Source organism: Coenobita brevimanus, chromosome 113 (genome assembly GCF_032717465.1).
Source record: "Coenobita brevimanus isolate Jiangsu-jjx chromosome 113, ASM3271746v2, whole genome shotgun sequence".
In the NCBI taxonomy this organism is placed as follows: Eukaryota; Metazoa; Arthropoda; class Malacostraca; order Decapoda; family Coenobitidae; genus Coenobita; species Coenobita brevimanus.
The window spans coordinates 8,201,148-8,207,509 of NC_137066.1; positions in this window are offsets into that span (position 1 = coordinate 8,201,148).

Below are 6,362 nucleotides of genomic sequence, written 5' to 3' on the forward strand. Positions count from 1 at the left end.
ACAACAGTGGTAATCATGAGTATGTTTGTGGCCTCATCACTAATCCTCCCAGCCCAGCACTGACTCAGAAACACAAAAGTCTGACTGAGCAAGTGGAGTCAGCAAGGGCTTGGTAGGTTATGCATGTGGGCTCCTTTACAGTGGGTTCAGGCCCTGTTAACTGTCATTGAATTTGTGCTGTAAACTCTCACAAGAAAATCTATCTATCTATCTATCTATTTATCTACATTATATCGAAATCTACCATCAATCATTCCGCTTCACCTTTTGTGACTTGTTGTGAGAGTGAAGGCTGGGGGAGAGGGCGTTTTGGGGTGTAGGATGGAGAGAAACATGGAGGACGGAGCAGGAAGGGTGCTGTGAAGGAAGAGGGGAAGGATGGAGCATACAGAGAGAGGTGGTGAAGGGAGGATCGCTGTGTGGGGTTGGGAAGGGAGAGGGTTAGGGTGATGGGAAGCGGGGGCGTTAGGGGCGTGAGGTCAAGCACGCAGAGATGCTATGACCCTAAGGAAATGAGGGTTGAGAGGTTAATGAGAAGGGAAAGGCCGCAGGACAAAAGTTGGAGAGGGTTTGGGAAGTGAGAGCAAAAGAGAGAGGGAGAAGAAAATACGGGTGTAGGATGAGGAATGAAGAAGAGAGGTGGGGAAAAGACACTGGGAGGAGGAACTGGGGATGGGTTGGGAAGGGAGGGAGGAATCGAGGGGAGAGAGGAAGGAAAAGTGGGGAGAGAGAGGAGGGATGGGAAGATTAACAGTGAAGGGAGTCTGTAGGATTTAATCTGAGATAATATAGGGGAGGGGGAGGGGCAGGGGAAGGGTGAGGGGGAGGACTGGGGAGATGATGCACGGTCAGTAAGTGTTTTATGCTTGTCATCTTAGGCACACACACACACGGTGTGTGTTAAGCTGTGTATGTGTGTGTTTCTTTACGCTTGTCCGTTTCTTTCACAAGAACGGTAATAGATAACAACAAATTTATTTTTATATTAGGTCGGGGCAAGTCCAGGGAGTGGTAAAAAAATGGGGATCGCTTGCGGCGCAACTGCGTGAATGGCCGGGAATCGCGACACGCGAATGTAAGCGAAAATAATTTTTTCAACGTTTTGGTCAGAATTGGTCATTGTGGGCTCAATAATGAAATGGAAAAGATTTTTGCAAACATCTTGTGATGGAAAGGCTATTAGTTATTCCCGCAAATTCTGCGGGCAAGCACTAGTCCACAATGCTAGATGCTCTCTCTCTCTCTCTCTCTCTCACACACACACACACACACATACACTGTAACTCTCCGTGTTTCACTCATATCTTCCGATCAATTGGAAGGAAAACATCCTCCGTTAGTAAATGTAACGTCACTGGGTTCATAGTTAGAATTTTATGATCTATGCTCCAAATGATTATGCTTTCAGTGTAATAAGTGTCTGACAGTCCCAGTTGCCCACTATGTCTCCCAGTTAAAATGTAAAATCTTTATGGAGTACGTTTTGGCTAATAGGTAATTAAAAAGTAATTGTTTCGTTACCTGAACATATTGATGGATAACTCCTTCGTTAGTAAACTAGTCACTTCTTATTTGATCATTACTTTATAAATAGCTTGTGGTATATAAATTACTTGAGTTAAACATTTTTTCTGCATTTCTGTGCTATTTGCACCTCATGTTAACCCTTTGGCTGTAGCCTAGTGAGTTTCTTTGGACAGAATTGAATCGTCTGTCGTTAGCTGAAGTATGATACATTTTTTTTAAAATTCTCCTTCAGACTGTAACTCAAGATATTTTTTTCCATTTTGCTGTAGTGGTTTCCCCTGAGCTGAATCATATCGTCTGGTGTCAGCAGAATAAGACAAAACGTACACGTATTGCGACTACAGGGTTAGCACAGACTGACGGCTGTAATGGACCATATGCTGGCTGGCATATTCTTCACTCCATCCTCATCGTACATACAATTAAGCTGGGGACCTTGACTGTAAATTCAACGGTTGCATATTGTAGTTAGGGGGAAGCTTAGGACTTTGCGATAATTGACCCGTATTCTCGATAGGCATTAATCTAAGTTCCCTTTTTTTCAGTGACTTCGAGCATTCTGTTAAATCTCTTCCGCAGCGATTTATTTTTTCACCTATATCTTGATCTTTCAGTATGGTGGCGACTTTATAGTATTAGATATTCCCCAACGAGACGATTTTATTAAGCACGGCAAAGATCCCTAGTAGTAAAGGGATTAATAAAAGCTCTATCTAGCCTCTTCAGTATAATGATTTGTTTGTGGTTTATTCTTGTTGCTGCCAGAGTGATATGTCAATTTGGGAAACAATCTTGAAGTGGAGGAGTTAACAGACGCTATACTATCCTTTAAGTCTGAAAAGCCTCCCGTAAGCTAAATAACACAGCGAGGAGATAACAAAAATCTAAACAAAAAGACGTCTCCGTGCTGAAGGGGTTAAAAATGCGTGCGTCCTTGCAGATGGACAGAAGTCACCAGACTGCCTGGTTCACAACCACCACAGAAGTCAACACAACATGGCGAGGCAAGAGCCCAGTTACACCCAAACAGCAGTCTTATCTTGCCCGTGAGTATCGTTTTACATGTTTGGCGACATACACAAAACAGTGTCATCATTAGGTACCCAACATTACATAACATAGTTCTGACAAGGAGACGAAATATGGACGTCAAAGATTTTAAGATGTACGGAATAGCATTATGTGTAATTTCGTTGTGTGAAATGCAGACAACATCAATATCATTTATTCACCGTAATGTCCCCAGCAGTTGCTACGAGGCTGAACTGCAGTCAAATACATTAATATATATATATATATATATATATATATATATATATATATATATATATATATATATATATATATATATAAACTACACTACCCCGGAAATTAAGAAACACCCGCATACTACACATGCAGGATAATAAATACAACACCTCCATCAGAAACACGTCCATACTACACATGCAGAGTAATAAATACAACACCTCCATCAGAAACACCTCCATACTACACGTGTAGGATAATAAATACAACACCTCCATCAGAAACACCTCCATACTACACGTGTAGGATAATAAATACAACACCTCCATCAGAAACACGTCCATACTACACATGCAGAGTAATAAATACAACACCTTGATCAGAAACACCTCCATACTACACGTGTAAGATAATAAATAAAACACCTCCATCAGAAACACCTCCATACTTCACGTGCAGGATAATAAATACACCTCCATCAGAAACACGTGCATACTGTACGTGCAGGGTGATAAATACACCTCCATCAAAACACTATACTACACCCTCTCCCCCTCCCGACATTCACCCATCTGAGACATCCTTAAACAGACCTGATCGAGTTCACCAAGCTATTCCTAGATCAGGACATCACCCAGCCCGCCTCAACTATCAGCTTAGATTCAGGAGGAGTGGAATCACAGATGACACGTGGCCTGCTTGGAGAATAACCCACACAACACACATAATGAAGCACTACACAGCACATACTATAATAAGGCGCAGACACATCAACGGTATAGGCTAAGGAACTTGTGAAAAGACCTAATAAGGGCAGTTGCTTACATGCGGTCGACGGGTCTGTTCAGTCCGGCAGATCGGGGTTGAACAAGAACCATATTGAGGTATGTGAACAGAAGAACAATAATAACAACAACATCATGTACGAGTATACAAGATTTCATTGCGAGATTGCGGTTAGGTTTGAGGGTACAGAGGACAAATTTATAAGGTATAGGAAGCAACATCACTTATGAATCAGGAACACTTGCGTCTTCCTTCCTTGTCGGAAAAGAGACTACAACATTTTCATCATTTATTCAAGATTACGTACTGTACTGTGGTTGTGATAAAGAGCAGAAGTACACGTGTCAAAAATTGGAAAGCATTTCAGCAACACCATTTATAATTCAACAGAAACGTTTTGTAATCAGTACATGTACGTTGTGTTTATATATATATATATATATATATATATATATATATATATATATATATATACAAACATTTAGCTGTGTGTGTGTCTGTGCGTGTGTGTGTGTGTGTGTGTGTGTGTGTGTGTGTGTGTGTGTGTGTGTGTGTGTGTGTGTGTGTGTGTGTGTGTGTGTGTGTGTGTGTGTGTGTTCCTTGGGTGCATGAATTTACTTACTATAGCATATGTACAATGCAAGTACTAAGTTAATAACAAAATATAATGGGACATTCCAAAGAGTTAAAGAATATATGAAGTTTAAATGTACAGCAAACGAGTCCTGAAAATCAAATACCTGTAATCAGGTATTGTGGGGAAGAGATAGCTTCATCGTATAATGCTGATGCTGGAAGTTCTTTGGGGTGATGACAGTGTGTTTCATTCGGGAAGTTGTGGTGGTTGCTTGTGGTGAAATTCATGTTTACTTGCTCGAGATCGTTCGTGTTATGAGTCTTTTGTGTTTGTACCTGTTACAGGTTGTTTATGTGGTTACCTGTAAGAGCATGCTTTATTTTTTTCATATTACAGGATAGTCGTACTGTATGTCTTTAAGCCAAAAGCAATTTTTTTTTTTTTTTATGGTAGAGGTTGTGTGCGTGTCATGTACGAGACGATGTTTACATTAATATATGATAGTCGTTGTGTGTTTGTATGCTGGAATTTTTGTGCCATAAATGTGTTGTGTTAACGTGCTAGAAGTTATTTCCGTGTTTAGGTGTTAAAGGTTATTTTGTGTGTTTACAAATTAGTGGTTTCATGTTTTCGTCCTAGCGGTTGCTTGTGTGTTTTCGTAATGTGTGTGCTTGCGTGCTTTGGACTGTGTTTACCTGCTAGAGGCAGTTTGGATGTTTACCTGCACGACGTTGTCTCTGTGTTTACATGCCAAGTGTTTTGTTTTTACATGCTAGAAATTGTTTAGTGTTTTCATTTTAGAGATCATTTGTGTGTTTACCGTTTTCATTTTGTTTGTGTATTTACGTGTTTGTGGAAGTCGCCAGAGGGAGGAATGGGGTCGCTACCATCTCCTCACCCCCGACCCAAATGTGTCCCTCCCTACCTCCACCACACCCGAGAGAGGTCCCAGGAGTAGCAGGAACTCTGGGGGAAAGCCTTGGGAGTCGTGTCTTTCTTGGTAATGGGAGAGACAGACAGACAGACAGACAGACAGACAGAGAATTCCTATTTACTCTACAAATCGAAATCAGTCAACTTTTGAATCAGTCTTCTACAACACACACACGCCACAACTTGATGTTGAATCCAGGTCTCTCCATACACACACAGATATTTAGGACTCAGATTCCAAACAACATCCAATCGCTACCGTGCCGTAAGTATGATATGTATTGATGGGAAAGGCAATGGAAAGGAAGTCTCCAGAGTGGGCGGGACCCAGATCTAAGCTTCGGGTGTAGCATTTCTCCTGGCAATGATGAGGGACCATGACCCTCCATTGGTCCTCCAGCTTGATGAAACACGCCCACCAGACAGTAGGCAGAGATACACCTAGACACAGACAACTACACTGAGATACAGACAGATACAGGCGCTGACGAGAAGCCAACACGAAGTGGTGATGTATAACATGGGTGGAGCTAAGAAGCTGAGGCGTCCACCCAGTAACAAAAGCTCATCATGTCTCCCTGCACTTTGCCGTGGGGAAAGACCTTGGTCCCACACTAGTGAGGCGCTGCAGGGTTTATGTAGTGTACTATAATTGTAAAGACGGCACCCAGAGCAGCTGCTTACTTATGGTCGACGGGTTTGCTTGGATTGATGGACTGGGATTATAAGCAACAAAAACACATGGAGATGGTTAGAGATGCACCGATAGTTGTACACAGCCAGACAGATACAAAGACAAAAACAGACTCCGAAAGGTATAAAGCAACACTGGGAGACAGAGTGACATAAAGCTAAAGAATGGTACGGACTAACTCGGACAGAAGTACAAGCAGAAAGATAAAGAAAGATACAGGCACAAGTAAAGACATTCTAGAGACTAAGAAATAAAGTGAGATACACGGTTACTGACACATGGAGAGGAAGGCTTATTAAAGAAATGTATCAGCAGACACAGTGACAGGCATAGCCAGACTAGCGAGAGGTAGAGCGAGAAACAAAGGCAATGACAAAGAGACATGTATACATACACAGAAAGAAGTATAGGAGCACACACACACACACACACACACACACACACACAAAGAAACAAAGAGAGAGAGAGAGAGAGAGAGAGAGAGAGAGAGAGAGAGAGAGAGAGAGAGAGAGAAATCTAAGAGAAATGGATACACACAGAAAGTAACAAAGGCAAGGACACTAAAACAATCATACACTAAGAAAGATGCTGGCAGAC